Here is a 23,303-nt window from a genome sequence, read left to right on the forward strand (position 1 = left end):
TAAAAACAAAATGAGGAACATCCAAGCTGGCACCTTGCCGAGTTGTTGGCAAACCCTGTGCTTTCCTGCCCCGCTGCTCTGTGTGCGGCCACATCGCCCTTTTTCTTTCTATCATATTATATATTATGATTCCAGTGTCTGGGTAGATCATCTCAATTGGAGGAACATTCCACCTGCAAGCTAAATCAGTGTGGATTTGCTTTCCCTCAGTATCCATCTTTCAGTTCAATCATTTAGCAGTAAGAATATCAATAATGAACATATTATGGGGAGGACTTGGCAATCTACTGTCAGTGCGAGGCCTTCAGAAGCTGGATGCTACCCCTTGGCCGGCTTGTAAATCCTGCTTTGGTGCTTTCCCTGTTCAGCCTCCTGAGTGAGTGCTGACATTACTAGCACTGCACCTCACCAGTGACTAAGGGGTGTCATTTTAAATAAAAAAGCCCTCTGGGTGCGGTGGCTCACGCGTGTAATCCCAGCACTTTGGGAGGCCGAGGTGGGCGGATCACCTGAGGTCAGGAGTTTGATACCAGCGTGGCCAACATGGCAAAACCCCATCTGTACTAAAAATATAAAAATTAGCCAGGTGTCGTGGCCAGCAAATGTAATCCCAGCTACTTGGGAGGCTGAGGCGGGAGAATGGCTTGAACCCAGGAGGTGGAGGTTGCAGTGAGCCAAGATCGCACCACGGCACTCCAGCCTGGGTGACAGAGCAAGACCCTGTCTCAAAAAATAAAATAAAATAACATTAAAATAAAAATAAAAAAATAAAAAAGCCAGGCAAGCTTTCCAAACTGCAAGCTCCCTCCTGCTTGGCCATCTGTCTTTCCCTCCCTGCACCCAACTCTTCTCACTCTGCGCCTAATGGTTTCTCATCTGGATGGAAGTTGGCTCTTGACAGCTCTCATGCATGGTTGCCTGTGGAGCCAGCCTTCTGCACCGCTGATGAAACATCATGAGCTGATGATGAAACATCATGAGCGGCTGCATCCACAGCGAAGGGGGTTCTCTCTGTCCTGGACTCGCTCTCAGTGTGGTGCTGATAGCCTACTCCCAGTTCATCACAAGGGGGCTGGCTTCACAAGTCCAGTTTTAAATTTTTACAAAACCTGTAACTCATGAAGATTTTCCTGCCCACAATGTTGGAAGTCCCTTGTGATTGTAACTGGAAAGTTTCAATATTGGTGATGATTTAAGATACAAATGTTAGGGGGTTGTAAGCAATACATAAATAAGTTATTACATGTGAATGGCTTCAAACAGTGCCTGATCCATGGTAAGCACTACATGTGTGTTTGTAATGTACCACTGTTTGCATCCAGAATCATCACTAATGGGGGAACTCTGCAGTCACAACACAGGTGGACAGGTTCCACACACTCCCTATCTAAAGCCCTTCAGACCAGATGTTGTTTGAATAAATCTTTTCCTATCTTTTTATGCTGCCTGTACCACATATAGTGTTACATCCTCAGCAGCACCTTATTATTAAACATGTTACCATTTTCTCAAAGCAGTATATGAATATTTATGATAAGTCGGGAAAACCTAGACTATAAATTGCCTAATTTTAGTTCAGGTCAAAGTGATGCTGAAAAGTTATGAAACCACATTTCTCGAGCTTCTTGTGTTTTGGAATTGTGAATATGGGATTATGGACCTTGTTAGTCAAGGTTCTCCAGAGAAACACACACACACACACACATACACACACACACACACACACACAATGGAAAATTGGATCATGTGATTGTGGAGGCCAAGAAGTCCCACAATCTGCTTTCTGCAAACTGGATAACCATGCCAGGTGTGGTGGCTCATGCCTGTAATCCAAGCACTTTGGGAAGCTGAGGCCAGCAGATCTCTTGAGTCCAGAAGTTCGTGACCAGCCTGGGCAACATGGCAAAACCCCGTCTCTACCAAAAATACAAAAGTTAGCCGGGCACAGTGGCACACACCTGTAGTCCCAGCAACTCGAGAGAGGGTGTCCCACTGAGATGGGAGCATCACTTGAACCTGGGAGACAGAGGTTGCAGTGAGCCGAGATTGCAGCACTGCATCCCAGCCTGAGCAACAGAGCCATACCTTGTCTTAAAACAAACAAAAAACAAACAACAAAAATACCTGGAGAACCAGAACAGCCAGTGGCTTCAGACTCAGTTTGAGTCTGAAGACTTGAGAACAGGAGTGCCGGTGTCCGAGGGCAGGAGAAGATGGATGTCCTGGGTCCAGAAGAGACAGCACATTCATGCTTCTGCTGCCTTTTGGTTCTATTTGGGCCTTCGAGGGATGGGCTGGTGCCCACCCACGTTGGTGAGGGGAGATCTCCCTTACACAGTCTGCTGATTCAAATGCTAATCTCTTCTGCAAACACCTTCACAGGCACACCCAGAAATAATGTCTCACCAGCTACCTGGGCATCCTTTCATCCAGTCAGACCGACACTTAAAATTAACCATCATAGGACCTGTGTTAGTGTCCCTGGTCTACAGAAGAGGAACCTGAAGCAACCAGAGGTACCAAACCTCACCCAAAGTCAGAGCAGGACGTTGGATGCAGACAGTGGTCCCAGGCTTCCGCTCTTACCTAATGTGCAGCAGAAGCTGTCTGGTAAGACTGTGTTGATATGGAGCTCAACTAGGGCTTATGCCTTTGTTGTTTTCTTTGTATTGAAGATGGAATTGTGGAAGTACTGAGATTGTTTGCAGAGGGGCTGTGTGCAGAAGGAGAGCAACCTTTAGGGGACCTTTAAATTTGATTGCCTTATTTGAGACAGAGGCAGCCTCAGCTTTGCCCTTTCTTGTGATTCTTTTCCTCTTTCTCTGTCTTCTTCCCAATTTGTCTTGCCACATGTCTGTGCCCTGACTGCCACTCGGTGTCCTACTCAGATCCCCTGTCCTGCCCCGAGAGACCCAGGGAATGGCCCTGCATGACAAAGACTCCCTGTGCCTCTGCCTCCTCTCGACCTATGAGGGATGGGAGATTATGGACAAATATGCCAGCAGCCTCGGCCCTCAATAGGAAGGTTCAGAGGGGCGTTGGATCCTCACCTTCTCACAGCAATAAACCACTTATGAATGCACTGTTATTGCCTTTGCTGCCTTCCCTGTCTCACTTCCCTGCTCCTAGTAGGCATCGCTTGCTGTGACCATGGATCATCAAATGACGTGTGACCGGAGCTGCCCGTCAAGAACTGGACATTGTCAGATCCACCGAGTCCTGAGGTTCAGCAGGCACCACAACAGGACCACTTTCTTCCTTCCCAGCAGTAAAGGACATTCTTTGTCATCTTTCCTTACCTCTGCAGTAAAACCACCTTCATACAGAATTTTGGCTCCTGTTACTCAGAATTTCATGCCTGGTGATGAGTAATTGTCAGGGGTCCATCTGGGACAGTTCTATTGAATTTCAAAGGCAAGCTTTACTGATAATTTTTTCCTCATCTCACCTGTGAAAGGATGCTCCACTGCAGTGGTGATGATTGTCCCTGTGTGGGAACAATTTTGCTTTCTCTCCTTTTTCATCAGTGTATTTTACACATACAGCAAAATGATGTTTTACAATATTGATTTATGACTCATTCCTTTTTCCTCCCACAACTTCCCCTTATCCATTCACCCATATGAGCAAGGAACAGGCTTAATATTTCGTGTCAAGAAAGTAAGTGTGTGGGAGAGTTTAAGGTAAAGTGGTGTGTATGACCCATCCTCCCTGCTGAGAGCTTACGAGAATTTGGGGCAAATTAGGAAAATCTTGCAGAAGCAAGGGAGTGACCAGTACTGAGACCAAAACTGACTTTTGGCCCCTGTTACTCAGAATTTCTGCTAGAGATGCAGCCAGAGACCAGAGGAAGCCGTAGCCAGAGACCAGAGGGAGCCGTAGCCAGAGATCAGAGGGAGCCGTAGCCAGAGACCAGAGGGAGCCGTAGCCAGAGACCAGAGGGAGCCATAGCCAGAGACGAGAGGGAGCCGTAGCCAGAGATCAGAGGGAGCCGTAGCCAGAGACCAGAGGGAGCCGTAGCCAGAGACCAGAGGAAGCTGTAGCCAGAGACCAGAGGAAGCTGGTTGCACAGAACCTCTGGAAGGACGGGACTGACAGTGTTTCTGAAGATGCTGGTGGTCCACTTACAGGAGGGAGGGGCCCTGTGGACACCTCGGGAGCAAGCTGTGTGGGCTGGTGGCTGAGGACTGATTCTCCTCCACGAATGCCTGGGCACTTTGGAGATGGGAAAATCCTAATCAGAACAGAGTTCTGGTGGAATGGGGACCTCAGTAAGTAATGAAGATGGTGGACAAAAGGAATATTGTTGTTGCTGTTGTTTATCTCTCTTGAATTTTTGGGCTGAGCATCACAGCTACTATAGGAGGTAACCAAGTCTAGAATCAACAAACATACTTGTCAATTGCCTATAACACGGATAGAGTACAGCCCTTTGAATCCAAGCCAATTCTTTTTCAAAACAATACCAGTAATACTCTTGCAAAATAGGTGGAGAGAGATGAGTTGTCTTCTCAAAATTCCTGTTGAATTAGGAAATGCCAGTAGCCTCTGATGGCACTGCGAAAAGAAAATAAAAACTTGGGATTTCCAATTTACTCTGCCAAAAGAAAAAATTAAGCTGAAAGCCGAGTCATGCAAGAAACTGCCTTTCCTTTTGTTCTTAAGCAAAGAGCTACAAACAAAAAATTAAATTTCCCTCCAAGTACCTACTATATGTTCACCTTATCTTGTGTAAAGTGCCGATGTGCTGAGTGTGAGAAGATGAATGCATAAAGTTCCCCTACCTCCTCCTTTTTTTCTTGCATCACGTGGATTCAGTAATGTGACCATACCCTCCCTCTTTCCTCTCCAGCCTGCTTTGCCCCATTGGTCATTGAAGTTCTCAGAATCATCTTTAAAGAAAGGCAATAAGTTCCCTCTCAGGCATGTCTTTAACCTTGTCTAAAACTTCTGCATTCATTGAGACCTGTCTCAGATGCTTTTTGATTTACAGCAGTGAGTTGAAGAGTACTTCTATGTGCTGGCCAGCTCCTGGACAGACACCTGGTGATCAACACAGGAGAAGAGAGAGGGAGAAAGAGGGCAGGTGCAGCCTTGTTAGCATTGGGTGATAAGATTAGATTATCTACAGATTTCACGAGAAGCTTATCATAATGTTTAAGACCCTTACATTGGACTCTGAGTTTGTGAGATGGAAACTATTCCTAGAGAGTGAAGGTGAATCCACTAGCTCTAACCCAAACTCTGCTGTCCATCCAGGATAAACAAGGACCATCACAGCAGCTTCAAGGCACAGCTGATGCATTGTAGGCTTTTGGGAAGACAAACGAGTCATTTCTGCAGGCTCTGAGACAAGGCAAAGGATGCTGGAGCCCCTCCAGATGGGCATGCCCCTCAATAGAGACACAGACGCAGAAGAGTTGTGCCTTGGAGTACTGCAGACTCCATAAGAGCTGGGGGAGCTCTTTTGAGCCTTGTTGTGGGACCATTTCTAAAGTTACCACTAAAAGATTACCCAAGCTCACATGTTCAGTATTTTGGTTTTTCTTTGAGGCAATATGACTGTTTCATGATAGATTAGCCCCCAAAGAAACCACACTCCTAGTAATGCAGAATCCAAGGTGTATTGGAGGCTTGGTAGGTTGAGTATGGAGGTAGGATGGGTACAGACATCACAGGAGACAGAGGAATGAGAGAATGGAGTCCATTTGGTTTTGCAAGAGTCAGCATTTGCTTTTATCCAAAAGACAGGTAATAACAAGTCCTGGAGAGGATGTGGAGAAAATGGAACTATTGTATACAGTTGGTGAGAATGTAAATTAGTATGACCACTATGGAGAACAGTTTGGTGGTTTCTCCAGAACAAAAAATAGAGCTACCATAGGATCCAGCAATCCCACTGCTGGGTATATACCAGGAAAATAGCAGGGGAAAGAAGGGAAATTACTATATTGAAGAGATATCTCCAGTCCCATGTTTATTGTAGCACTGTTCACAATAGCCAAGATTTGGAAGTAACTTAAGTGTCCATCAACAGATGAATGGATTAAAAAAAATGTGGTACATGCACACAATGGAGTACTATTCGGCCATAAAAAGAATGAGAGCCTGTCATTTGGAATGACATGGATGGAACTGGAGGTCATTACGTTGAGTGAAATAAGCCAGGCACAGGAAAACATTGCATGTTCTCAGTTATTTGTGGGGTGTAAAAACCAGAACAATTGAATTCATGGAGATAGAGGGAAAAATAATGGTTAACAGAGGCTGGGAAGTGTATAGTGGATGTTAGGGAGGTGGAGATGGTTAAATGAGTACAAAAAAAGTTAGAAAGAATGAATAAAACTAGTATTTGATAGCAAAACAGGGTTACTATAGTCAAAATAATTTACTTACACATGAAAAAATAACTAAAAGAGTGTAATTGGATAGTTTGTAACACACAGGATAAATGCTTGAGGGGATGGATATTCCCATTCTCCATGATGTGATTATTATGCACTGCATGCCCGTAACAAGTATCTCATATACTCCATAAATACATACACGTACTATGTACCCACGAAATTTAAAAACTAAAATTAAAAAAAAAAAGAGTTGAGGTTTATTCCACTGCAGTGTTCCAAGAACAGAGGAACCTGCCCTGCTTCCTGGCATGGAGGCCAAGACACAGCATGTGGTGGAAGCAGCACTCCTGTGATAACAGAGTTAATCCACTCACCAGGGTGGGCCCTCAAGAACCAAAGCCTCGCCGCTCCACACCGCCACAACGGCAACCAAGTTTCCAACACACGAACCTTCAGGGACCACATTTAAACCCAAGCAGAGGGTGATGTGATTGATAGGAAGGTGCCCATAGACAATCTTGGGATGCAAGATGACTTGAATGAAAAGGTTACAGAAATGTGTGAAGATAACTGGGGAAAGGTTATGAATTAATGGCTTCTTATATCTTCAGACCTCACCACTTAGAGGGCAATAAACAATGCCCCTCATGTGGAAAGAGGATTGCATCAGGTAAAAAATTCAGCCTTTATAATGAGAGTTTAATGTCCTCTAGGTCTTATGTTGCTTCTGGATGAAGTGGCAATGGTCAGTTTCTAAATAGCATCCCTTAGTAGGCCAATTTCAGACTGATCTGAGTTCTTATTTTTTATTTTTAATTATTATTATTATTTTTGAGACAGAGTCTCTTACTCTGTCACCCAGGCTGGAGTGCAGTGGCATGATCTCTGCCTACTGCAACATCCGCCTCTGGGTTCAAGCCATTCTCCTGCCTCAGCCTCCCGAGTAGCCAGGATTACAGATGCCTGCCACCATGTCCAGCTAATTTGTGTATTTTTAGTAGAGGATGGGGTTTCACCATATTGGCCAGGCTGGTCTCGATCTCCTGACCTCAGATGATCCGCCCGCCTCGGCCTCCCAAAGTGCTGGGATTGCAGGCGTGAGTCACCGTGTCTGGCCCTGTTCTGAGTTCTATTTCTGCCCTAGTCAAACTGGCACCTCTGTGTTTTATTTTATTTTTACATTAAAAGGGTCACAGACGATACTCAAGTTTCAGGAATATTGCTGAATATGATATCTGCAGTTTGAAGATTCATTATGCAAACCAGCTTACTGACGCTCAGAGTGTTTTTACATAGGGAAATTATGTTAGCTTTACTGAATATTATCATTCCAAATGTATATAGACTCAGAACACATTTTTATTAGAGCATATTGTTGATTTTATCTGGTCCAGTTTCTCCACTAGCTCTGGATTAGGTAAATCCTAAGTCCTCCAACTCATTCAATTCCATCCACAATCAGGCACACATATCAATCCAATCTTCTCCAGCACTGCTTTTCCAAAATAAATCATCAGATGGGGGAAAGGATTGTCTCATTTTCCTGCAGCTCCCCCTGTCACCATCTTTTGCACATGTACCAGGCCCACAGATCACTCCTACATCTTTACTCATGCTGTAACTCTCCTAGGAACCCCTTTCAGCATTATCACCTAGGTTTTAATGTACACATTAAGCCCTGATACTCTATGAAGCCCTTCCTAATTTCTTTCATTATTTTGTTAATAATAATGGCTAATACTTTGTGAACATTTGCTATGCATCATAAACTCTAATGAAAGCCCTTTTTATGCATTATTTCACATAGCTATTAGTATTCAGTGAGAGTGGGTATGTGATTAACTCTCTAGACCTCAGCTTCCTGATCTGTAAAATGAGCATAAAAGTCCTTACTGAGACAGCACAGCTGGTGAGTAGCAGGGCTATGATTCAAACTCACTGCTGACCGACTCCAGAGCCTGCCTTCTTAAACACTATGCCATAGCCTGTCTCTCAAAATTCATTCTCATATCCAAATTCCTGTAAAGTTCTTTATTAGACCAGTTTTAGAATTTAGTTATTTATCATCTATTTTAACATTCACTGCTGTATAAATGGCTTCTTTTTAATTAAGTTGTAAATTTAGAGCATAAGTTAAGACTATACAGATCTCTAAAAAAAGTACTTGTTTTCTTCTAGGTACTTGAGGACAATAATAGCTGCCTAAATCCACCACACCACAATACAGAAGACTGCACAAGGGAAGAACCTTGAGAACCACATAAAACTCAGGCTCTGCTGCAAGCCTTTCTTGCAGGCAAAGGCAGTCTAATAAAAATTTTTAAAAAATCTTGCATAGAAGAGAGAAGAAGGGAGTGAGCAGCAGATCTAAAATCTTTCTGAAACCACCACCAGGATGATAAAGTTATCCTAACTGTGAAAATACGGGAAAAAAGTGCATTACTGCATCACAGTGCTGATTACAGGGAAGAGACTTATAATACATGTGCTTTGAAGTGGCAGTCTTCAAAAGGTACAGCTTCTGAGAGAAAAAGATGAAAAACTAAGAGGGAGGCACTCCAGTGACTGGGTGGTAAAAAATAAAAGAAGTGGAAGGAAAAGTTACAGTCTTACAAGGCAAAGGGTAACATGAAAGTCAGAGGGTACATAATCACTTCCTGCATCAACAGAAATCTCATCCCTGAAAAAATCTAGACTGTGCTATACAGACAGAGGAGGATGACAAGCCATTAAACTAGAAATCTTGTAAACCACCACACATATGCAAAATGAATAGTATTGACAGGTGAAGCTAGCGGGGCTTCTTGGTCGAGTGGGGACTTGGAGAACTTTTCTGTCTAGCTAGAGGATTGTAAACACACCAGTCAGCACTCTGCATCTAACTAAAGGATTGTAAATGCACCAATCAGCACTCTGTAAAAATGCACCAATCAGCACTCTGTAAAGTGGAAGAATCAGTGCTCTGTAAAATGGACCAATCAGCAGGACGTGGGTGGGGCCAAATAAGGGTATAAAAGCTGGCCACTGGAGCCTGCAGGAACAACCCAATTGGGTCCTTTTCCATCCTGTGGAAGCTTTCTTCTTTCACTCTTCACAATAAATCTTGCTGATGCTCACTCTTTATGAGCTGTAACACTCACCAGAGGGTCTGTGGCTTCATTCCTGAAGTCAGTGAGACCATGAACCCACCAACCCATGGGGAGGAACAAACAACTCCAGATGCACCGCCTTTAAGGGCTGTAACACTCACTGCGAAGGTCTGCGGCCTTCACTCCTGAAGTAAGTGAGACCACGAACCCACTGGAAGGAAGAAACTCGGGACACATCTGAACATCTGAAGGAACAAACTCCGGACACACCATCTTTAAGAACTGTAACAGCTCACCGCGAGGGTCCATGGCTTCGTTCTTGAAGTCAGCAAGACCAAGAACCCACCAGAAGGAACCAATTCCGGACACAGGGTGAAATGGAATAAGTCTATGCAAAGTTACCACAACGACACAAAAAGTGAGAATTAACACATTTCAGCTGGATGAAACTTCTCACCAGAAACAACCATGAAGAAAAATAAACGTAAGAAATGATTCAAAATGAGTTAAATATACTAAAACAAATCTCAAATCTGAAGAACCACTTTGAATTAGAAATCTGAAAACTGAAAGCAAAAATAGAAAAAGCAGAAAAAAATGAACAGAGTTGATTGAACTTAGCAAAGAAATGATAAAAAGAAGACAAAATCATCTCAGAGTGAAAAAGACTGAAATGGAAGATAATAAAGTGAATTGACGAAATGCAAGAAAATAATCTGCAAATGAAAATAAGGTAAAGGAAGATGTAAAAAGGCCCAGTAGAGACTGGTTGACTGGAGGATAAATAAGAAACAACATACATAAAATTGAAGTTATTGATGTAGAAAACCAAACAATAGAACAGAATTAATATTTAAATCTAATCCAGAAAACTTTCCAGTAATAACACAAATTTACATAATGAAGGAGATCACAGAATACCTGGGAAAATAAAGCAGGAATGACTGACGAACTTCAAGACATACTCTAATAAAACCATTAGACTTCCAAGATAAAACAAGCACTTTTTTTATTAGACCAGTTTTAGAATTTAGTTATTTATTGTCTTTTAAAATTCACTGCTATAGAAATGTCTTCTTTTTAACTAAGTTTTAAATTTAGAGCACAAGTCTAATCCCAATACTTTCAGGTAAAAAATTAAGTAACATATGAGAGAAAAATAAGCTGTAATTAGAATTCTTAGAAACAACATAAAAAGAAAGGCAAAGCAACAATGGAACAGAATAAAAAAAATCCATGTGAAAGGAAATGTGGAAAAGGATCTTTATTTCCAGTCAAACTGTCTAAGTGCCAAGATTACAGAAAGCCATTTTAGACATACAGCAACACAGGGAATTGTGTGTCTAACAGGGGGTGAGCTTCATTGGAATAAGAGATGATTATAAAAATTTCAGCAAAACGACCAGTCATCTGCATAGCAATATAATTGTACATACAAGGCTAAAACAAAGGCAGAGGCAAGGAAGAAAGACTAGCATACAAATGTTACGTGTTATGAAAAATAGAAATAATATGACTTTAACAAAGAGAGGAAAAGATAGAGGGAAAGGAAAAATGAACTATTCGTTGTCTTTTAGAAAGTAGGTGGGGGTTGTAGTATATCACTAAATATTGATATATCAGATAGGAAAAAGTTAAATAAGAAAACAGCTGGTGTTACTGAAAAAAAAACATAGGTACAAAGACAAACACTACGACAAAAATACAAAATTCCTAAGTACAAAAGAATAAAGGTTTTAAAAATAAAGAGCAAAACACAAATGTCATGCAGAGAAAAGAACAAAGCAAAAATAACATAATACTTAAAATATTATGACCAAGTTACTATTTGGAGTAGTAGTCATATTGACAATTATGAATGCACTGTTAAAATACAAAGATTTTAATTTGTTATGCAATGGAAGACTTATCTAACAAGAGATACACCTGCAATGAAGTACTTCAGAAAGGTTAAATATAAAGAGATGAAGAAGTATACCAGGCGAGTGAAAACAATGTGAGAAGAGATTGCTAATCCAAATATTACAATTGAAGTCTAAAAGTATTAAATGTGACAAATAAGGATGTTTTAAAATGCTAAACGTAATTTTTAATGGAGATACAATGGTAATAAACTTGTCTATACCACTTCACACAGGTAACCATGTTTATGAAATAAAAATTACAGGAGATGTAACAGAAACACAGAGGAGATATCAACACATCAGTTTCAGTACAGGACAGATCATGTTGACAAAAATCAGTGAGGATATGGAAGACCTAAGTAATATTATAAAGATAATCTGTGGATACATACCAAACTAGATATTCTCATAACAGAGAATATGCCTTATTCTCAAGTTTACATGGAATATTTACAAAAATTAACTGTATATTAACAAATAGAGTTCCAAGGAGTAAAATACTGTAAACAAATTTTTATTTTACAATACAATAAAACTCGAGATTATTAACAAAATCCTGAAAGAAAAAAGACCCCTCCATCTAGTAAAATTTTATTAAATAACCCTTGGTAAAAGGGGAAATGCAAATTGATATTAAAGAATTTCTAAAAACTAATGATAGTGGAAACGACTTATCAAATCTATGTGATGTCTTTAAAGCAGTGATTAGAAGAAAATTCATAGGACTAAACACTGATCAATAGAAATGAAAATAAATGAATGAAGTATCAGTTCAAAAAACTAGGGATCCAAAGGAAACAAAGCAAACCAAAAGAAAGCACACAGAAGGAAATACTAACGTTAAAATCAGAGAATAAGAATGTAGAAAAGAGTGTACCAAATACATAAATTGAAACCTTTCCTTTTTTTTTCTCGAAAGTTAACAAATATCACAAAGCACCAGCTCCTTTAATTGAGGAAAGAAGAAAGCACGATGTACAAAATAATGACAAGGGGGACTAACCACTGAAACGGTAAGGAAGTAGGGTATGCAGGATTGGGCAGAGGGAAAAACTGAACTGCAGTGTGGTTGCAACTGTGGCTCCAGCCAGTTCTGCCTGGAGTGCGGATGTATCTTCGTATTTCTCCCAGTTTGAAGCAAAGGGTTCTTCCTTTGTATCCCTGAATTGATAAGTCCTGACAGGTCATAACTGTGGCTGATGCTGTTCCACGTGGCTGAGGGTAATTCCAGTGGGAAGTGCAGCTGTGAGCTCTCAGCCCATATTCTCAGCAGCTGGATTTGAGTGCAATGGCCCTGAGAAGGGGGTGTTGGTGAACACAGTAATCTATGATTATCTTTGTGTTAAAGGACTGAATCTTTGTTCTTTAGTGCTCAAGCACATTAATTTTTTTTACCACATAATTTTTGTTTATTTTTGACCCTTCACAGCAATACATTTTGAAAATGTAACTTCCAAATGCTGAATGACTGATTTGAGAATTTTCTTTTTTTTTAAAAATGTACTTTAAGTTCTGGAATACGTGTGCAGAACATGTAGGTTTGTTATATAGGTATACATGTGTCATGGAAGTTTGCTGCACCCATCAACCCGTAATCTACATTAGGCATTTCTCCTAATCGTATCCCTCCCCTAGCTCCCCTTCCACCAACAGGCCCCAGTGTGGGATGTTCCCCTCCCTGTGTCCATGTGTTCTCGTTGTTCAGCTCCCACTCATGAGTGAGAACATGCAGCGTTTGGTTTACTGTCCTGTGTTAGTTTGCTGAGAATGATGGTTTCCAGCTTCATCCATGTCCCTGCAAAGGAAATGAACTCATCCTTTTTTATGGCTACAGAGTATTCCATGGTGTATATGTGCCACATTTTCTTTATCCAGTCTATCATTGATAGGCATTTAGGTTGGTTCCAAGTCTTTGTTATTGTGAATAGTGCCACAATAAACATACATGTGCATGTGTCTTTACAGTAGAATGATTTATAATCCTTTGGGAATATACCCAGTAATGGGATTGCTGGGTCAAATGGTATTTCTGGTTCTAGATCCTTGAGGAATCACCACACTGTCTTCCACAATGGTTGAACTAATTTATACTCCCACCAACAGTGTAAAAGTGTTCCTATTTCTCCACATCCTCTCCAGCATCTGTTGTTTCCTGATTTTTTAATGATCCCCATTCTAACTGGTGTGAGATGATATCTTATTGTGGTTTTGATTTGCATTTCTCTGATGACGAGGGATGGTGAGCTTTTGTTAATATGTTTCTTGGCCACATAAATGTCTTCTTTTGAGAAGTGTCTGTTCATATCCTTTACCCACTTTTTGATGGGGTTGTTTTTTTCTTGTAAATTTAAGTTCCTTATAGATTCTAGATATTAGCCCTTCATCAGATGGATAGATTGCAAAAATGTTCTTCCATTCTTTAGGTTGCCTGTACTCTCTGGTGATAGTTTCTTTTGCTGTGCAGAAGCTCTTTAGTTTAATTAGATCCCATTTGTCAATTTTGGCTTTTGTTGTCCTTGCTTTTGGTGTTTTAGTCACAAAGTCTTTGCCCATGCCTATGTCCTGAATGGTATTGCCTAGGTTTTCTTCTAGGGTTTTTATGGTTTTAGGTCTTACATTTAAGTTTTTAATCCATCTTGAGTTAATTTTTGTATAAGGTGTAAGGAAGGGGTCCAGTTACAGTTTTCTGTATATGGCTAGCCAGTTTTCCCAACACCATTTATTAAATAGGGAATCCTTTCCCTATTGCTTATTTTTGTCAGGTTTATCAACGATCAGATGGTTGTAGATGTGTGGCGTTATTTCTGAGGCCTGTGTTCTGTTCCATTGGCCTATATATCTGTTTTGGTACCAGTACCATGCTGTTTTGGTTACTGTAGCCTTGTAGTATAGTTTGAAGTCAGGTAGCGTGATGCCTCCAGCTTTATTCCTTTTGCTTAGGATTGTCTTGGCTATACAGGCTCTTTTTTGGTTCCATATAAAATTTAAAGTAGTTTTTTCCTAATTCTGTGAATAAAGTCAATAGTAGTTTGATGGGGATAGCATTGAGTCAGTAAATTACTTTGGGCAGTATGGCCATTTTCACGATATCAATTTATCCTATCCATGAGCATGGATTGTTTTTCTATTTGTTTGTGTCCTCTCTTATTTCCTTGAGCAGTGGTTTGTAGTTTTCCTTGAAGAGGTCCCTCACATTGCTTGTAAATTGTATTCCTAGGTATTTTATTCTCTTTGTAGCAATTGTGAATGGGAGTTCACTCATGATTTGGCTCTTTGTTTGTCTATTATTGGTCTAGGAATGCTAGTGATTTTCGCACATTGATTTTGTATCCTGAGACTTTGCTGAAGTTACCTATCAGCTTAAGGAGATTTGGGGCTGAGATGATGGGATTTTCTAAATACACAATCATGTCATCTGCAAACAGAGACAGTTGGACTTCCTCTCTTCCTATTCGAATACGCTTTATTTCTTTCTCTTGCTTAATTGCCCTGGACCGAACTTCCCATACTATGTTGGATAGGAATGGTGAGAGAGGGCATCCTTGTCTTGTGCCAGTTTTCAAAGGGAATGCTTCCAGCTTTTGCCCATTCAGTATGATATTGGCTGTGGGTTTGTCATAAATAGCTCTTATTATTTCGAGATAGGTTCCATCAATACCTAGTTTATTGAGAGTTTTTAGCATGAAGGGATGTTGAATTGTGTCAAAGGCCTTTTCTGCATCTATTGAGATAATCATGTGGTTTTTGTCATTGGTTCTGTTTATATGATGGATTATGTTTATTGATTTGTGTATGTTGAACCATCCTTGCATGCCAGGGATGAAACCACTTTGATAGTGGTGGGTAAGCTTTTTGATGTGCTGCCAGTATTCACTTTGCCAGTATTTTATTGAGGATTTTTGCATTGATGTTCATCAGGGATATTGGCCCAAAATTTTCTTTTTTTGTTGTATCTCTGACAGGTTTTGGTATCAGGATGATGTTGGCCTCACAAAATGCGTTAGGAAGGAGGCCCTCTTTTTCTATTGTTTGGAATAGTTTCAGAAGGAATGGTACTAGCTCCTCTTTCTACCTTTGGTAGAATTCAGCTGTGAATCCGTCTGGTCCTGGGCTTTTTTTTTTGGTTGGTAGGTTGTTAATTACTGCCTCAATTTCAGAACTTGTTATTGGCCTATTCAGGGATTCAATTTCTTCTTGGTTTAGACTTGCGAGGGTGTGTGTGTCCAGGAATTTATTCATTTCTTCTAGATTTTCTAGTTTATTTGCATAGAGGTGTTTATAGTATTTTCTGATGATAGTTTGCATTTCTGTGGGATCAGTGGTGAAATCCCCTTTTTCATTTTTATTGTGTCCATTTGATTCTTCCCTCTTTTCTTCTTTATTAGTCTGGCTAGCAGTCTATCTATTTTGTTAATCTTTTCAAAAAAGCAGCTCTTGGATTCTTTGATTTTTTGAGGGTTTTTTTTGTGTCTCTATCTCCTTCAGTTCCGCTCTGATCTTAGTTATTTCTTGTTTTCTGCTGGCTTTTGAATTTGTTTGTTCTTGCTTCTCTAGTTCTTTTAATTGTGATGTTAGGGTGTCAATTTTATCTTTCCTGCCTTTTCCTGTGGGTATTTAGTGCTATAAATTTCCCTGTAAACACTGCTTTAGCTGTTTCCCAGAGGTTCTGGTACATTGTGTCTTTGTTCTCACTTGTTTCAAAGAACTTATTTATGTCTACCTTAATTTTGTTATTTACCCAATAGTCTTTCAGGAGCAGATTGTTTAGTTTCCATGTAATTGTGCGGTTTTGAGTGAGTTTCTTAATCCTGAGTTCTAATTTGATTGCACTGTGGTCGGAGAGACTGTTTGTTATGATTTCTGTTCTTTTGCCTTTGCTTAGGAGTGTTTTACTTCCAATTATATGGTCAAGTTTAGAATAAGTGTGATGTGGTGCTGAGAATAATGTATATTCTGTTGATTTTGGGTGGAGAGTTCTGTAGATGTCTGTTAGGTCCTCTTGGTCCAGAGCTGAGTTCAAATCTTGAATATCCTTGTTAATTTTCTGTCTCATTGATCTGTCTAATATTGACATGGGGTGTTAAAGTCTCCCACTATTATTGTGTGGGAGTCTAAGTCTCTTTGTAGGTCTCTAGGAACTTGCTTTATGAATCTGGGAGCATGTATATTTAGGATAGTTAGCTCTTCTTGTTGCATTGATCTGTTTATCATTATGTAATGCCCTTCTTTGTCTTTTTTGATCTTTGTTGGTTTAAAGTCTGTTTTATCAGGGACTAGGATTAGAACCCCTGCTTTTTTTTTTTTTTTTGCTTTCCATTTGCTTGGTAAATATTCCTCCATCCCTTTATTTTGAGCGTATGTGTGTCTTTGCATGTGAGATTGGTCTCCTGAATACAGCACACCAATGGGTCTTGCCTCTATCCAATTTGCCAGTCTGTGTCTTTTAATTGGGGCATTTAGCCCATTTTTATTTAAGGTTAGTACTGTTATGTGTGAATTTGATCCTGTCATTATGATGCTAGCTGGTTATTTTGCCCATTAGTTGATGCAGTTTCTTCATAGTGTCGATGGTCTTTGCAATTTGGTATTTTTAGTGGCGGGTACTGGTTTTTCCTTTCCATGTTTAGTGCTTCCTTCAGGAGCTCTTGTAAGGCAGGCCTGGTGGTGACAAAATCTCTCAGCATTTGCTTGTCTGTAAAGGATTTTATTTCTCCTTCACTTCTAAGGCTTAGTTTGGCTGGATATGAAATTCTGGGTTGAAAATTCTTTTCTTTAAGAATGTTGAATATTGGCCCTCATTCTCTTCTGGCTTGTGCAGTTTCTGCAGAGAGATCCACTGTTAGTCTGATAGGCTTCCCTTTGTGGGTAACCTGATGTTTCTCTCTGGCTGCTCTTAACATTTTTTTCCTTCATTTCACCCTTGGCGAATCTGATGATTATGTGTCTTGGGGTTGCTCTCCTTGTGGAGTATCTTTGTGGTGTTCTCTGTACTTCCTGAATTTGAATGTTGGCCTGTCTTGCTAGGTTGGGGAATTTCTCCAGGATAATATCCTGATGAGTGTTTTCCAACTTGCTTCCAATCTCCCTGTCACTTTCAGGTCCACCAATCAAATGTAGGTTTGGACTTTTCACACAGTCCCATATTTCTTGGAGGCTTTTTCATTCTTTTTTCTCTGATCTTGTCTTCACACTTTATTTCATTAAGTTGATCTTCAGTCTCTGATATCCTTTCCTCCACTTGATGAATTTGGCTATTGATACTTGTGTATGCTTCATGAAGTCCTTGTGCTGTATTTTTCAGCTCCATGAGGTCATTTATGTTCTTCTCTAAACTGGTTATTCTAGTTAGCAGTTCCTGTAACCTTTTATCAAGGTTCTTAGCTTCCTTGTATCGGGTTAGAACGTGATCCTTTAGCTTGGAGGAGTTTGTTACTACCTGCCTTCTGAAGCCTATTTCTGTCAATTCGTCAAACTCATTCTCCATCCAGTTTTGTTCCCTTGCTGGCAAGGAGTTGTCATCTTTTAGAGGAGTAGAAGTATCCCGGTTTTGGGAATTTTCAGCCTTTTTGCGATGTTTTTTCCCTATCTTGTGGATTTATCTATTTTTGGTCTTTGATGCTGGTGACCTTTGGATGGGGCTTTTGTGTGGACATTCTTTTTGTTGATGTTGATGCTATTCCTTTCTGTTAGTTTTCCTTCTAAAAGTCAGGCTCCTCTGCTGCAGGTCTGCTGGAGTTTGCTGGAGGTCCACTCCAGATCTGGTTTTCCTGGGTATCACCAGCGGAGGCTGCAGAACAGCAAAGATTGCTGCCTGTTCCTTCCTCTGGTAGCTTCATCCTAGAGGGGCACCTGCTAGTTGCCAGCTGGAGCTCTCCTGTATGAGGTGTCTGTTGACCCCTGCTGGGAGGTGTCTTCCAGTCAGGAGTCATGGGGGTCAGGGACCCACTTGAGGAGGCAGTCTGTCCCTTAGCAGAGCTCGAGTGCTGTGCTGGGAGCGCTGCTGCTCTCTTCAGAGCCGGCAGGCACAAACATTTAAGTCTGCTGAGGCTGCACCCACAGCTGCCCCTTCCCCTAGGTGCACTGTCCCAGGGAGATGGGACTTTTATCTGTAAGCCCCTGACTGGGCTGCTGCCTTTCTTTCAGAGATGCCCTGACCAGCGAGAAGAAATATAGAGAGCCAGTCTGGCTGCAGTGGCTTTGCTGAGCTGTGGTGGGCTCCACCCAGTTTGAACTTCCCTGCGGCTTTGTTTACACTGTGAGGGGGAAAATGCCTACTCAAGCCTCAGTAATGGTGGACGCCCCTCCACCCACCAAGCTCGAGTGTCCCTGGTCAAATTCAGAGTGCTGGATCTTCAGACTGGATCTTCAGACTGCCAGTGGATCTTAGTTTGCTGGGCTCCGTGGGGATGGGATCTGCTGAGCTAGACCACTTGGGTCCCTGGGTTCAGCCCTTTATCCAGAGGAGTGAACAGTTCTGTCTCGCTGGCATTCCAGGTACCACTGGGGTATGAAAAAAAACTCCTGCAGCTAGCTTGGTGTCTGCCTAAATGGCTGCCCAGTTTTGTGCTTGAAACCCAGGGCCCTGATGGTGTAGCCACCAGAGGGAATCTCCTGGTCTGCAGGTTGTGAATACCATAGGAAAAGATAGCATCTGCACCTGATAGCACTGTTCCTCATGGCACAGTCCCTCAGGGCTTCCCTTGGCTAGGGGAGGGAGTTCCCGACTCCTTGCACTTCCCAGGTGAGGCGATGCCCCACCCTGCTTCAGCTCACCCTCTGTGGGCTGCTCCTACTGTCTAACCAGTCCCAATGAGATGAGCCATGTACCTCAGTTGGAAATGCATACGTCACCTGCTTTCTGCATCAGTCTTGCTGGGAGCTGCAGACTGGAGCTGTTCCTATTCAGCTATCTTAAACACATTAATTTTTCACACAACAAACTGCTCTGTTCCCAGTAAAAATGTCCTAACCTTGTACTACCCTCCAAATGAGCTTGTTAATGAGGAATACAGATGAAAATGTCTCAGTCTCTGAAATCCTGAAGGCCATCTGTATTAACTATTGTGGCACTACAGTGTAGCCCAAATCTTAGCAGCTTAAAATTATGAACAGGCCTGCTGGGCACGATGGCTCATGCCTATAATCCCAGCACTTTGGGAGGCCCAGGCGGATGGATCACTTGAGGTCAGGAGTTCAAGACCAGCCTGACCAACATGGTGAAAACCTGTCTCTACTAAAAATACAAAAAATTATCCAGGCGTGGTGGTGGGCATCTGTAATCCCAGCTACTTGGGAGGCTGAGGCAGAAGAATTGCTTGAGCTCAGGAGGTGGAGGTTGCAATGAGCTGAGATTGTGCCATTGCATGCCAGCCTGCACAACAAGAGCAAAACTCTGTCTCAAAAAAAAAATTTTGAACAGGCTTGACTTAGCTGGGTGGATCTGGCTCAAGGTCTCTCTCGAGGTTGCAGTCAAGCTGTTGGCCAGGGCTATGACCATCGCAATGGGGGATGGAGGTCCTGTGCCCAAGCTCACTTATGTGACTTGGCAGGAGGTTTCATTTCCTCACCATGTGGGCCTTTCCATGGGGCTGCTCATGACACAACTTCCCCTAGAATAGATGATCCAAATGGGCAAGAGAGAGACCTAAATAGAAGTGCAGTTTCTGTCAGCCTGGGAACTCCAGAAGGGAAGGAGTTTGCATTAGTGTCCTTGGGTTCTGGTAACAAAGCACTGCAGACTGAGTGGCTCAACCACAGGAAAAGGTTGTCTTATGGTTCTACAAGCTGGAGGTCTCAGACAGAAATGTTGGCAGGGGGGGTTCCTTCTGGGGACTGTGAGGGAGAATCTGTTTTGTGCCTCTTCCCTATCTTCTAGTGGTTTTCTATCTCTGGTGTTTTTTGGCATCTAGGTGCATCATCCCAATCTCTGCCTTTATCTTCATATGGCCTTCTCCCTGTGTCATGTCTGTTTCTGTGTCCAGATTTCCCCTTTGTATAAGAACAACAGTTATATTGGATTACGGTTCACCATAATGATCTTATTTTAACTTGATTACCTCAGTAAAGACTTTATTTCCAAATAAGGTCACTTTCCCAGGTCTTGGAGATTGGGACTTCAGCATATTTTGTGGGAGACAAAATTAAGCCCAATAACAGAGTGAAAACCTGAGGTCTGAGATTAGGGTGGGTGAGTAGATGCTCTTGAGAAACTTCAGCATCCAGCATCTCTCATATTGCTCGTCCTAAAGAAGTGGCCTATTCTATCTTGCTAAAAGATGGCTCCTTGCTTGAAGATTATGCAGAGGTTTCAAAAGAGTCAAGTTTCTTAAAAGACAATGCCTTCCCCTTCAGGGTGTTTCTGGCAGCAATCTAATAACAAGTGTCAAATCCCAGCAGAGCCCAAAGAGGGTCATGCTGAGCTGCCAAGTGAGGAGGAGGCTCATAATCCGAAGTCCTCCAGGGTCTGCTAGCAGGCATGGGAGTTGTCCCAAGGGTGCTGGATCAAGGAGGGGCAGAACATAGAATTGGGTGAAGGAGAGGTTATGGACGTGGAAGCAATACCTTACAATAGAAGATATAACAACTGGCAAGGACCATGGGAATGGGGCTGATACGTTGCCAGGACGGCTCTTGAAATTCTTGAGAAAATCAATGGCCCAGAGTAAGTGAAGCAGAAATGCCAGAGTTGTCATGACAGATGGTAGAAGAAAGGATCAAAAGGACCAGATAATTGCACATACTAAGCCACGATTAACACAGTTTCCTCTCTTAGGTATGCATCTGATGAGATGGCGAAGACATTTTTAACATCTTTATCAGGTAGGTGGATCAAAAACAGCTTATGTTTATGTGAAAAGCACAACAGTAAATGTTTAGAGTCTTGCTCTGCAGTTATGTTAACTCTCCCACCATCTGTCATTTTCTAGTCTGAAGATCCCTGGACCATCAAGGAATTGTCTATGATACTACATGGGTGCACTCTGTCTATGGCATCATGTTAATCATGCTGGATGAACAAGAAATGGCAAATATGTTAGAGAACTTGATAAGGCATATGTTCACATTCTTCAGAGGATGGAAAAATAAATGTTATGAAGGTTCAGGAATCTGCCACAGTCACAAAATTTGTAGGTGTCTGGAAGTCTGGGACTTGCTGGGACATCCCCTCTAAATAAAGGATGAATTGTTGAATCTAGTGTTGCCCACAGTCAAGAAAGATGAGAAGAATTTGGCAGGCACCCAGCATTATGGAGTCAACATCTTTGGCACTTGGGAATACTGATTGTACCCATTTAGAGGAGACATGGAGGGTATGCATTTTTGAGTGGAACCTGAGCCCAGGCTGGCATCTACATCGTTTCCAGGCTGCAGCACAGCTGGTCCTCCCATTTTTGTCATTTGACCTGAGAGATATATGACCCTGTAGGTATCAAAAAGGTGGGAAAAGATGCTATGTGGAACATTTGGCAAGCTTCAACTGGATAATCAGAATGTATCTCTTTAGGATCTACTGGGAGCAAGGACATTACCAACCACAGGAGATAACTATAAAGCATTCCAAAAGTAGCTCCTGTCATGCCCTGTCCTGGGCTCTGGTAGAGGCACAGTGTTTGACCATGGAGCATCAAGTGACCAACTGACCAGTGCCCCGTCATGAGCTGCATTGGGTCACACCCACAAAGACATAGGCAAGTGAGCCCAGAAGAAATTCATCATAAAACAGAAATGGTGCTTGTAGGTTTAGGCAAGAACAAATCCAGCAGGTACAAGTAAGCTACATGAGCAGGTGGCCCAGACCACATATCTTCTATTATTGTGTTGGCACCTCTCCCCCAACTCATCCCTCTAGCCACAGTAGCTTAAAGTTGATGCTGCTTATTGGCTGGGAGTCCAACAGGGTGATCAACTGGATCCCTCACTGTGGCTTCTCCATGTGGCTTGGGCTTCTCATAGCCTCATGGCTTATTCCAAGAGGGATGATCCCAAGTGCAAACATTCCAGGCCTAGCTGCAAGGTTTCTTGTGACCCAGCCTTGAAAGTCATGTGGTATCACTTCTGTAGCACACTACTAACCACGGAAGTCACAGACCTGGCCCAGATTCAGGAGGAGAGGAAATAGACTTTCCCTCTCAATGACATCTCAGTGGGACCAGTAGCAAAAAAATCTGTAGCCATTTTAAATTTACCACAGGTGCTGTTTTCCAGGGCAGCATAGACAGCCTAAATCAATGACTATTATATGACACAGCTGTGTCTTCATTTGGTGTAAGGAATGGAAAATAGAGATGACACCACGTTCTCCATGGCTCTCTTCGACTCACTTGAAATTTATGCTCTGGTCCCTGCAATTTCATGCTGTACATGTTAAGAGGTCCTGGCTTCCAGAAGGAAATTACTTCCACCAGTGGACATGATAAGAGTCTCATTGAACTTTCAGCTATGGCTGCTGCTTGATCACTTGGTGCCAATAAACCATCCAGAAGAGAAAAGTCACAACCTGCAGGGAAAATTGACTCATTACCAGTGGGAGGTAGGCCTGCTGCCACACAATGGACATAGGGAAGAATCTCTTTGGTGCTCAGTGATCCCAGTGCTATACTCAAATGAGACAAACTTAATGTGAAAAGCAAGTTGATCTGTGAAGTGGAAGGGATTAACTTTAATGAAGACTGTGGTGCTTTGCCAAGATCCTTTCTTTAGAGACGATTTACCCATAGCGGGGGCTGGTGGCTCCCAGGTGCACTCTGTTCTATCATCATTATTCACCATGTTGGTGGAGGAAGAATACCCAACCCCTTCAATCGCACAAGGTAGCTGAACACATGACACGTTGTGCTGGACAGATGTGATCAACAGCAGTTTATTAGTTACATATACCCACAGTCTGCCTGGGAAGATGATGCCACACACCAGGCAGGGCCACACAAGGGATGCACTCAAGAACAGAGTGGACCAGAGGGGCA

General features: G+C 42.0%; 1 protein-coding gene and 1 long non-coding RNA gene across 2 annotated transcripts in view; both read left to right on the plus strand.

Annotated features, from left to right (window-relative positions):
* ACTR3B (actin related protein 3B) overlaps window positions 1-23,303 on the plus strand; it is a 980,748-nt gene that overhangs the window by 450,011 nt on the left and 507,434 nt on the right. The window lies entirely within an intron of this gene.
* LOC117981156 (uncharacterized) lies at window positions 8,530-22,440 on the plus strand. Its single transcript, XR_004672710.3, has 4 exons — window positions 8,530-10,169; window positions 12,260-12,353; window positions 21,113-21,159; window positions 21,267-22,440. It is a non-coding gene; the product is annotated as an uncharacterized LOC117981156 (long non-coding RNA).

Source organism: Pan paniscus, chromosome 6 (assembly GCF_029289425.2).
Source record: "Pan paniscus chromosome 6, NHGRI_mPanPan1-v2.0_pri, whole genome shotgun sequence".
In the NCBI taxonomy this organism is placed as follows: domain Eukaryota; kingdom Metazoa; phylum Chordata; class Mammalia; order Primates; family Hominidae; genus Pan; species Pan paniscus.